The sequence below is a fragment of the Mustelus asterias genome, chromosome 13 (genome assembly GCF_964213995.1).
Source record: "Mustelus asterias chromosome 13, sMusAst1.hap1.1, whole genome shotgun sequence".
In the NCBI taxonomy this organism is placed as follows: domain Eukaryota; kingdom Metazoa; phylum Chordata; class Chondrichthyes; order Carcharhiniformes; family Triakidae; genus Mustelus; species Mustelus asterias.
Genome location: NC_135813.1, coordinates 12366694 through 12378870, shown reverse-complemented (window position 1 = coordinate 12378870; position 12177 = coordinate 12366694).

The following is a 12177-nucleotide window of genomic DNA, read 5'->3' as shown; positions in this document are numbered from 1 at the left end:
CCACACATTCCTCACTCTTGTTACCTTTAAAAGTCATAAATTCCCCCACACCCAAGGAATTATGCTTTTCAAAATCCTGCCAAAGAACCCCCAATTTTGTTAAGAACCCTGCTGATGTTAAATGTGAGAGTCTTCCAATTCTTAACAAGTGACACAATGGCCTATAATGTTCAACAAGTGGCAGAAAGCGATAGGCCGCCAAAAATAGGCTAATTTCTTGTGCACTTGACTGCATCAAAAAATTGCAATCTTAACTCCTGGTGGGAGCAGTAGCCTTCGGCCTTCAGCGAGACAATCACCGCAGACCCCAGCGCAGCACAGGAGGCTGCCAGCTACGCCCACTTTTGATGGGGTCAAATTGGGAACAGCCATTGAGGTCAAGCTTTTAAACAGCAGTTTTGTATTGAAGACAGAAAGCAAAAGGATTGTCTGCTATTATAAAGGTAAGCTGATTTTTTTTTCTTATGTTTTGCTATTTCTTTTAAGCAGTTAATCTTATCGTTATTGGCTCATTTAATTTTTAATGTTATTTTTATGCTTGAAGATGAATATTATTTAATATAAATGAACATAGGTTTTGTTATTTGTTTTAAATCTGTGAAACTTTAAATCTGCATTATATTATTATATAACTTTACTTATGGCCTGCTTAAAAGTGTTTGTATGTTTTAATTTAAAATATGGAAACTGAAAATGTAAGTGGGAAGAAGAGGTCGAAACTTCTTGGACCATGATTTAGATACCTTACTGCATGAGGTTGAACAAAGGAGAGTTCACATTTTGGGCCGTGGAAAACCTAAACGACTAGGTGTTTATGAGTAGTATTCTTCTATCTTGTTTACTTTGATTATATTATTCATTTATAACTATCTCATATTTAAATGTCGTATTTTGATATTTCAATAAACCATCTGTAGAATTTTGTAAAGTTTAATGGAAAACATTTATTAACAAAATAATGTTATAAATACAGACCATGTTAACATTTAACTAAACTTTTAACTTCAGCAGCTGCAGTATGACATTTTGTTTAATTGCCTCATCTTTTTAAAAATTTCTTGCAATAAAATACATTTTTTCTCTTTAACACAATGATCAATAAAATTGTTTTTACTTCAACACAAGGTTCTCTTGTCATTCTGTAAACTAGGAGGTAAGGGAGGGAGGAGTGTGAGGAGGGGAAAGGACGAGAGGGGAAGGAGGGGAGGGGAAGGGTATGGACATATTAATTGTACATTTTACATGTAGCTTGATTCTTCTCTCATGATCTCTGCAGTTACGTTGACGCCTCAAAAGAACGTCAATGATTTTAAGGAGCTAAGCTAAAAGTGTGATGCACCAGCAGTGGTGGAACATGACTTCAGAATTTCAATCTGCACTGGATTCAGCAATATCTATCACAGAGGTAGTTCACATCTGCTTACAGGAGGCTTGCAGCTGTCATCTTAAGGAATACATTTTCCTAAAGCATTTGAAGTAGCCAAGTTGCATATTTCCCACTGTAAATGTAGAACTCATTTCATCCTATATCTTAAGAGGCTTCTAAGAATCAACATTGCATTATGGAAACTCTTAAAATTGGGATAAACAACACTGCTTAAAATACTTAACAAAATCCAAATGAACTTTAGGTGAAACTTAAGGCACGTCAAACCCACTTTGTGATGTATAAAAGTTTTTTTTTAATGGAATTAACAGTATGTCATGACAAAATTGTTTAAAAAAATTCACTTTCTGTACATTACATATATTTTAAACATCTTTTGAAGCCCATTTACAAAAAAATTAAAAAGAATGTCTGCTGCCTCTACTCGCTGCAGCTAGGGCAGAAAGAAAGTGTTCTAATAAATAAGCATAAATATTCACCTATCACTGGGGCAAGTGAACGAAGTTAGTGTTGTCCCGCCACTTTTCCTTGAGACACTTAGGTGCGGTGCTTCAGTCCTGAAAGCCGAACTGGAAGTTTGAACTTGGCGTGCTTTCAGTGCACATGTCCTTGCGTAGAGACTTCCACATTGTCCCAATGCGCATGTGTGGTGCATAATCTCTGTAGGTCAGGATTCGGGCCGGAAGATATGGGCCAATATCCATACTACCATACTTAATCAAATTCTGGATTCAAATATCCCCAGTCCATCATTGGTGGCTTTACTTTCTGTTGCCTAGGCCTCAGGTTCTGAATTTCCTCCATACACCTCTCCACTTCACTTCTCTACTTTAAGACGCTCCTTAAAACTTCTTTCTTTGTCTGAGCTTTTGGTCATTGGACCTAATATCTCATGTGGCTCAATGTCACATTTTGTTTTATAACGGTCCTGTGAAGTGCCTTGGCATGTTTTAGAAATATAAGTTGTCATTCTGTATTGTAGACAGTCTTCCCCTGCTCTAATTTCCTCGGATCAAGTTTAGCGCTAAACCTTCCGCAGCTGAATAGCTCATAAACAATTGCAGTTTAGATGGAACACAAGAATGACAAGAATGATTTAAAACAAACAAACAACTTTATAATGTGCTCCATAACATACAGCAATCCTACTTGTTACGCCTCTGATACTTTAGTTGAGACAGCACCTCAATGAGAGCTAAGGAGAACACATTTATTTTGGGGGGGGGGGTTTGATTTGAAAGTAGTAAAAATGAAAGCAAATTAATTCAGAACTAAAACCAAAAAAACCCAAGTGAAACAAGCAAGGCTTTCAATTTTAAACATTTTACCCAATTGTTGTTTCCGGTAAATTTTTGTTCTTCCTTTGCTGAGGGATGTTTGTTTTGTCAACTGTAACAGATCCACGTTAACTGAACAAAAAGTTATTTTTGGCTAAGAAATTAAGACAAATCATGCGGTGAGCCAATTTTGTTCCAAATGACATGATGAAAAAAAAAGATTCTCTGTAGTTTGACATATAGTACAATGGAAATTGTATATATAGTACAATGGAAAATTACAGTATTGAGCAACATTTTGTGAAAGATATTTCCAATTTTGCACAATACTAGATGCAATAAAGTTTAACATTTTCTTATTTCTGTGGCTGCCGTTATTTCCACAGGTAAATCTGAAGCACACCATCCTAGGATATACTATACATTGAGTAATTAGGTGCATATTTGTGGTACTTTTTTTATTTCATCTGTTGCAATCCTGTTAGGGCCCATTAACATTTAAAGGGGAAATCCAAACACCCAGCAATTATCTAACAGAACAACACCAGAACATTTCAGATTTTTTCACAGGAACAAACTTTATTGAATATATTAAAGAGAAATTAAGCAAAGCAAGCAACATTAACTTAACACTATAGCAATGTTATAAACTCAGTTTTACTTTTTACTTCCCCCCTCAACGGTTCCCTTTTCTTACAAAATCTTGAAAGTACATTCACTTTTCCTGTGACCAATTCAAAAGGTCTATCACAGCTCTCAGTAATTAATTCTGATTTCTCTAAAGTGTTCTAGCTGTTTTCCAAGGTATAAGATTTCATGGGGATCCTTTCATTAGATTTTCGATAAGCGACCTTGCAACTTTCCTATAAAACCTAATGATTCGGGATTCCACAATTCAAGCACAGGTCTCTATGCGACTCTGCAGTGGTTTAAAAAAAAGTCAGAAAACACCCTTAGGTTCCAATAGTCTGCTGAAATAGTTACAAACTGAAACCAATCCAATTACTTCTAGAACTCCAACTGCTAGTTTCCAGCTGAACAAATCTTCCTGTCATTTTTCCCCTTTCCAGCTTTGCCTTATTCTGAACATCACCTCCCGATCACAGGCTTCATCATGGACAATAGATCGAGTATTTACTTCAGGTGCAGGTCTGGCTTTATCTTGTCTCCCTAGTAGCTGCAGGTTACATAAGACCAAAGCTGACAATGTCTCTTAGCTGCTTTTCAAATGTCCACCAGTCTTTCTACTGACTGTACCTTTTCAACTTCTTTCCCAACTAATTTTGTCTGCTGTTTATTAATTAGCTAAATTCACAGATATAAATTTAAAACAAAGCATCTCACTAAGCTCCACCCATCTCCATTGCAATGTGATTCATGCCATGTTCCCACGTATAAATGCAAATTAACTACCTTTTAATGCCAAGTTTTTCTTAATTCTGTTGAAACCAAATGAATAACTTATATCCTTTATTGCAATAAGTGCAGATATTATGCTCTAAATTATACAAACAATGACATTAGGCATAGATAACACACCATTTACATTGTAAACTATCCAGTCGGGTTCGCTTGGAATAAGGTCATTTCTGAATTTTGGAATGATGTTAGAATGCCTTATTACAAGTGTGTGAACAGGAAAACATTGTAGATATGCATATCTGAAACATAAAACACTGATAAAACATTATGAAGCAGGAATAAAATGTAGTTACTTATCTTCTATGATTCCATTCCCTAAGTACAGTACTGAAGGGAGGGGAGGGGAGGGGTGGGGGGGGGCTGCTCAAACAAATTCTATATAACTAGCATTTTGGAACAATTGATTTTCAGACAGTCGAGGTTATAGTGTATAAGGCCTTGTTGCCAATTGACCCTTTAGTTTATTTTCATCTGTTGATGAAAGCAGTCCTACTCAATGTGTAGTCGGCTTAGAAAAAAAATTGTTTTACCATTTATCAGATCTTTTTGTTTTACACCACACTATGCAACAAGTCTGAAAATGGGAATTTCATAAGTGAGGAACTAAATCTGTGCCACATAATTTCACAGAAGTTTGCCATGTTACTGCTTTTATTTCATGAGGCATTTCACAAAAGCTGACTAAGAATTGATAATGCTCAACCCAAAAATGGCAAATGGATTTAAATTATAGGTCAAGGAACTTAAACTTTTACTATCTGCTTGATTAGTAGGCTGCTATGTTGACAGGAAAGTAAGTTTTCTGGCTGCCGACATACAAGAGAAGTTGTCTGTGGAGGATGTCGCCAAGGGAGGCACGTAACTCACGCAGAGCAGGAGACAAGGACAGAACCTTGGAAAATTCCTGACCTAATGGTGCAAGCAGGATGGGAAGACATTCATGGAGATGCACTGGGAATTATCAGATAGGAAGGAGTGGAAGCAGAGAGGGCAAACATAGCAACAGGCTCTGAAGGACAGCAGAGCATTTCACCATGTTAAAGCCTGCAGAAAGTTAAGGAGAATGATGTACCATAATCACAGCAATAGAAAACATAGGCATTCATTATTTATATGCTCCCACTTGATATCCTTGATAACCTTATGTCATCTTCCACACCCAACTTTCTCTATCCATAGCCAGCACTGCCTTCAACCATCAAGTTCTGCATGAGTCAAAATTTCCATCCGTTCAATGTCAAAATAAAACAAAGTCATAATTTATGTCATTTGCCAGTACCTGTGTGTCTCTGGCTCCAACTCCAGCAAGCTTTTTTGTGCTTTCAGGGAACTATCATGTGCAACCTTAAGATCTCACTTGAACACCAAGTTTCAATTTTTTTACTCCTGTCACTGAGCTCACATGTTCTAAGCTCCATTACATTGCTGCTAAAATCTCACTCATCCCCACTCCCAGCGCAATCCTAATACATTCATCACTGAGGATCATTTTGTCAGATGCACTCATCAGCCTCTCTGCTTCCATCACCTTCAAATCTAGTTAACCCAGAATTTGTTGTATCCACTCCTGCCATCAATCTCCACTGGCATCCTGTACTTCAGGAAAGCAAATTCAAGGTCCTCATACTTGTCTTCAAATCACTTCTTATCACAATTTCTCCCTTTATGAGCAGTTTCTCCAGCCATTTTGAAGTTTATTTATTAGTGTCACAAGTAGGCTTACATTAACACTGCAATGAAGTTACTGTGAAAATCTCCTAGTCGCCACACTCCAGCGCCTGTTCGGGTACACTGCAATGCCAGTGCACCTAACCAGCATGTCTTTTGGACTGTGGGAGGAACCCGGAGCACCCAGAGGAAACCCACACAGACACAGGAGAACGTACAGACTCCGCGCAGACAGTGACCCAAGCCGGGAATTGAACCCGGGTCCTTGGCTGTGGGACAGCGGTGCTAACCACTGTGCCACCGTGCCAGCCATATATCCCTATTTATCTTTTCTGCTCTGGCGGTAGATCCTTCAAATACCATTCACTGTTCTCCAAGATCAGAGTTCAGTATTATGCTTGTGTTCTCAATTATTCTTGTTTTGGCATATGAACAGTATCAAATAAATGCGAGTTGATTTGTAAACTTCGCGCTTCTAATCAGCTTGACCACTAAGTGGAGCTCTATGATAATACGAAAGAAAATGATGTCCGATCCAGCTAATTTCCTGTAACACCCTTAAATTCTCATCAACTCAATATTGACCAGCAATGGTTGAGGTATGGGATGCTATTTTCTTGCAAGAAAACATCAATGAAAGTAGCATACAACACAGTCCGAGAGAAATTGTGATTTGAAACAAACAAACAACCTTATTATAACGGACAAGAAATGTGTTCCATGACACAAGCAAGTCTACATGTCTCTCCTGAATTGTCTTTTCTCACATAGAATCAAGTCGGTGATATACTTTAAGGGAAAGGGGTGTTGTTTTTGAGTGGTTTCCATTCATTTTTGTAGTTTCTAGGCAATTGTAAGTAGGAAGTAAGTTGGAGAGCCTTTCCATCAACTCCTCCTAGCCACAGTGATCCAAGTTGCTGGAAACACTTACCCAGTTGAAACAAATTGAATGTTACTGGTAAAAATTTGTCATCTGACATATTTCCTGTCATCAATTGCTTAGCAAAAGTGCTGCCAGGAATGGTGCCATGTTTCCGGTGTCTGGATGCAATTTTGCAAATAGTGAAAATACTTTTGATAAACCTGTTTTTTGTTATGACCATGGTCAAACATGCCATATTATGACAAACATGAAAGAAAGATTTACATTTACTTAACACTCATCATGATTTCAGGATGTCCCAAAATGCTTAAGAGCCAATGAAGTACTCCTGAAGTGCAATGGCTATTATAATGTAGAAAGAAATTTGTCCTGTAATCTAATTCATATCCCAAAATGCATGACTTTATAACTTTATGTTTGACTACAGTATAACCGGAATCAGATGGAAGTAGCCCACCTCCTAAAACAATCTACACAGTTACTGTAGCTTTCCATCATCTTCCACCGTATTAACCATGGGGTGGCACGGTGACACAGTGGTTAGCACTGCTGTCTCACAGTGCCAGGGTCCTGGGTTCGATTCCTGGTTTGGGTCACTGTCTGTGCGGAGTTTGCAGGTTCTCCCCGTGTTTGCGTGGGTTTCCTTTGGGTGCTCCGGTTTCCTCCCACAGTCTGAAAGACATGCTGGTTAGGTGCATTGACCCGAACAGGAGCCGGAATGTGGCGACTAGGGGAATTTCACAGTAACCTCATTGCACTGTTGCCTTACTTGTGACTAATAAACTTTATCCTAACACAAATTTTGAGACAAGTTACCAATGCCCTCCTCCAGATCATTTATGAAATAGTGAGCATCAGTCCCAAAATTGAGCCCCCACTTGGTACATGGTACACCTGGAATATTTGTCAATTATGGACTATTTATTTACTATCACTCCAACATGATTCATTCTTTCTCAGGCTGCTGACAAAGGTGCCCCATTGGTTTCCTCTGTCTGCTTCAGCAATGTCCACCTCTAACCCATTGGTCTAGTCTGTCTCTTGGTCTTCCCGTTGTATTTAATTGGACGGTGCTCCCAGGTTAAGCTTCTTAATTGGGCATCACTGGGAAGATCCCAACACCGTTCCATCTGCCAACACACTACTGGAGTTAGGATCTGTATTTGTCGCCAATAAAGAATAATTCCAAAGGTGGTAAATTCTGCCCTATTTCAAATCTACTATGCAGACCCATGTGATTCTTATCATGTTTGTAACGTTAGAATAACACCATGCAGAGTTACTTATACTTTTGACAGATTACCGTTTATCACGCTCCTTGTGATATATTTTGCTTTGAAATATTTGGCATGAGCCTGCTGCTTCTTGGGTGTGTGTGGAGTTAGGATCTCATTTCTGTTCCTTATTGATTTAATGGCTGTTCAATGATGGATTGAAACAACGAGGAGCCACCATCAAAGGATTTGTAAAAAATAAAGATTACTACACCATGTTAAGCAAGCATACATTTATACTTAAAAATTATATTGTCTAAAAATGTATAGTGATTAGAGTTGCAATATTTTGCATTATTTAAATTAAAATTTTGTTCTGTTCATGCTGTTTAATGTCAATTACACATCATTTACAGCACAATAACAGGCTGTTCGGTCTGTGCTAGTATTTATGCTTCACACAAATCTCCTCCCAGCATAATTCATCCAATGCTATAATAAGCAAAATACTGCGGAAGCTGGAATCTGAAACAAGAACAGAGGATGCTGGAAAAATTCAGGTCTGCCAAACTCAACAATGAATTCCGAGGGCTGCATCGTGCCCAACTGAAAGGTATGCTGCTCCTCCAGCTTGCGCTGGGCTTCCTGGAGCACTGCAGCAGGCCTACTCAATGTTGAATTTGGCAACTTTAGATTGTGACCTTTCTCCTTCATCTTAAACCCCCTTTTTAAAATATCTCATACATATATTGCCTCAATGCAAACCCCCTTTACCCTCTCCCACACCAAGCCATCTGTCTTTTATTCTGAAAGTTTATATATTTGTTGCAATCTCTCACAGCTATCCAACAATATCCAAAGTTCAATATCCAACATATTCTCTCTCTCTCTTCAGTTGTGACAAAGAGCGAAAAGGACTCAAAACGTTAACTCTGCTTTCTCTTCTTACAGGTACTGCTAGACCTGCTGAGTTTTTCTAGCATCCTCTGTTCTCAGAATCAAAGAATCCCTGCAGAGCAGAAGGAGGTCATATGGGTGAGGCTTGAGAGAATGGAAGATATAAAAAACACAAATTTATCTGATGCCTTTTGCATCTTCTAGGGACAAACATAAATACACACTTTCCTTCCCCATTATATCCAAGGTTTCTGCAATGAAACAGATAAAACATTAACAATTATAATATAAACAATTCATAAACATAGAAGCCAGTAAGTTAGACATTCCAAAGGACATGGATTCCTGTGTGGTTGCCGGCAAACCTGAGACGTCTGTTTTTTTTTGTGTTGACCACAAGCTCTGGTGTTGTTGGTTGAATTTGGACATCGTTAAGTTGCTGTCTCAACTGCAGTCGACGTACGAGTTGGAGGCTGATGACTACTTTTTTTTAGAGCTTTCACTTCAGAGGTCAGCCTGTTCTTCTCTACCTCCCAGGATGTATTTCCTTTGCAGTTCATTCCATTTTGAACTTTCATTTACACTGTTGAATGTGGAACCCCCAGGATCTTACCTGCAGTAAGGAGGGAGCTAGCATTCTGTGAGCATTATTGAGTTCTTTGACTTCGCTCAAACTCAGTTTCCAGCCTCTTTAGCTCTTGCTCCAGGCTGTCAATCTGTTTTTTAGATGCCAACTGCTGCCCCTCCAGGCTGTACACCTGGGCCTCCTTTGCCTGAATCTCTGACGGAGGCACGCCACAATCTGGAGAGGCACAGCACAGGCACTGTGCCTTCTCCAGATTGTGGCGTGCCTCCGTCAGACCCTGCGTCTCTTCCCCCAGGGCTGCGTTCTCACTGCATTCACCCTCACATTTTAGGTCTTGTTTGTGTGCTGGCTCCGGTGTCCACTTCCATTTTTACTGGTTGTCCATCATCAAAGATGTGACCCAGTAATGGCTGGTTGCACCAGCAATTGTCAGTACGTGCAATGAAAGTTCATTGACTGTGACTGTAGTACTTTCTCCCGTCCTTTATGTATAATGTGGATGCAATCCCCTCTATTTGGTTTTCCACTTAACATAAGAACATAAGAACTAGGAACAGGAGCAGGCCATCTGGCCCCTCGAGTCTGCTCCGCCATTCAATAAAATCATGGCTGATCTTTTCGTGGACTCAGCTCCACTTACCCGCCTACTCACCATAGCCCTTAATTCCTTTACTGTTCAAAAATTTATCTATCCTTGCCTTAAGAACATTCCATGAGGGAGCCTCAACTGCTTCACTGGCCAGGGAATTCCAGATTCACAATCCTTTGTGTGAAGTTCCTCCTCAACTCGGTCCTAAATCTGTTCCCCCTTATTTTGAGGCCATGCTCCCTAGTTCTAATTTCACCCAACAGTGGAAATAACTTCCCTGCGTCTATCTTATCAATTCCCTTCATAATCTTACATGTTTCTATAAAATCTCCCCTCATTCTTCTGAATTCCAATGAATATAGCCCCAGTCTACTCAGTCTCTCCTCATAAGCCAACCCTCTCAACTCCGGAATCAACCTAGTGAATCTCCTCTGCACCCCCTCCAATGCCAGTATATCTTTTCTCAAGTAAGGAGACCAAAACTGTACACAGTACTTCAGGTGTGGCCTCACCAGCACCTTATACATCTGCAACATAACCTCACTGTTTTTAAACTTCATCCCTCTAGCAATGAAGGACAAAATTCCATTTGCCTTCTTAATTACCTGCTGCACCTGCAAACCAACTCCTTGTGATTCTTGCACAAGGACACCCAGGTCCCTCTGCACAGCAGCAAGCTGCATTTTTTTACCATTTAAATAATAGTCCATTTTGCTGTTATTTATTTGATTTATTTGGATCAGCTTTTGATCATTTTTGTTTGAAACTTGTTTCTTTCTCCAACACGCCCATTCGATCTGCCCCTTTTTACCACAATGCCTGCATTTTGCATCTTTACTCCAACAATCTGCTGGTGTGTGCCCAGTTTTTGCACATTGGAGCTAATTTCAAATCTATGTCTGTGTTTGGGTCTCAGTTGATACCTTATGAACTTCAATGCTCGAGCTTAATTGTTGGGGTTCCTTAATTCCTAGTTTCATAAAGAGCACCACTTCTAAAGCTTTCTTCAGGTCTAAATTACTTTCTGTTCACAACCTTTTGTAGATAGCTTCGCTTCTTAACCCACACACTAGTTTGTCTCCAATCGTGTCATTCATTGTATCTCCAAATTCACAGAATTCAGGTAATTTCTTTAAAGTCGCCACGAATTTTGTGATTGATTTACCTTCTTGCTGATTACGTTTATGGTACCTGAACCCCTCAGCAATGACCAAGTATTTTGGTGAGAAGTGGCCTTGCAGTATCTCCACTATTTCATCATACGTTTTCGAGCCTGATCTTTCTGGTTGCATCAGACTCCACAGGTGTTGAAACGTTTGCCTCCCCGCATCATGCTCCGGAAGGTTGAAACTAAAATGACTGCCAAAATTTTATTCAGAATTATCAGAATAATGTCCCACAGGGCCAAAAGCTCCAGTCATTTTTATTATGGGAAGGTTTGTTTAAGCACAAATGTGCCGCAATTTTTAACGCCACCTAGCTTTTTGTTTTCCTTTCAAACAAGGTATCCCCTGAGCTCACCTGTTCCTTCCCCTAGCTCTCAATTAATTGTTGCAAAATTTGCTACTCACAGTAGAGAGAACACTGTTCCAGGATGTTCTGAACAGAGCACATGGCAGCAATATTTTTTGATGCTTTTTAAAAAATCTTTGTTTAAATTCCGATTTTTTCAATGGGTGCGGCTGTTATTCAGCACCCCTGTCATCAGCTTTGGTGTAGCAATATCTTTATTTCCATAATTTGTTTTTGATTGGTGGTTTTTCTTCACCGGATTTCGGCAGTTATTTGAGTGTTTGCAGTGAAAATTCATCCCACCCTCGTCGCCAGTTTTCTTTATGGTATTTTAAAAGAGAAACTGCAGACCACAAAGGTATGGAACAAATAAGAGCTTTTATTGGGGAAAGTGATATTCTTACAGTTCTGATTGTAAGCCCGTCCCAACTGTTGATGATGTTATCAGTACGTTACGTGATCAAACTCTTAAAGGGACTTTGTCCCAACTAGGTACAAGCATGAATACACAACACAATCAAACACACCCAACTCTGAAACCAAGTGGCAGACGCTACCCAATACAACCTCTGTGGATTTCTCATCAAATCCCCCCAGATGATTAACATTTTGCAAGCCGTCTGGTCTCACTGGAACTCTGGCTTCCACGAGTGTTTTCAAACTCCACTCTCAAAAAGATACACCTTGGCATCTTCTCCCAAAGATTGCTTTCTTTCAGGTGCTTTCACCATGGATCCACTAC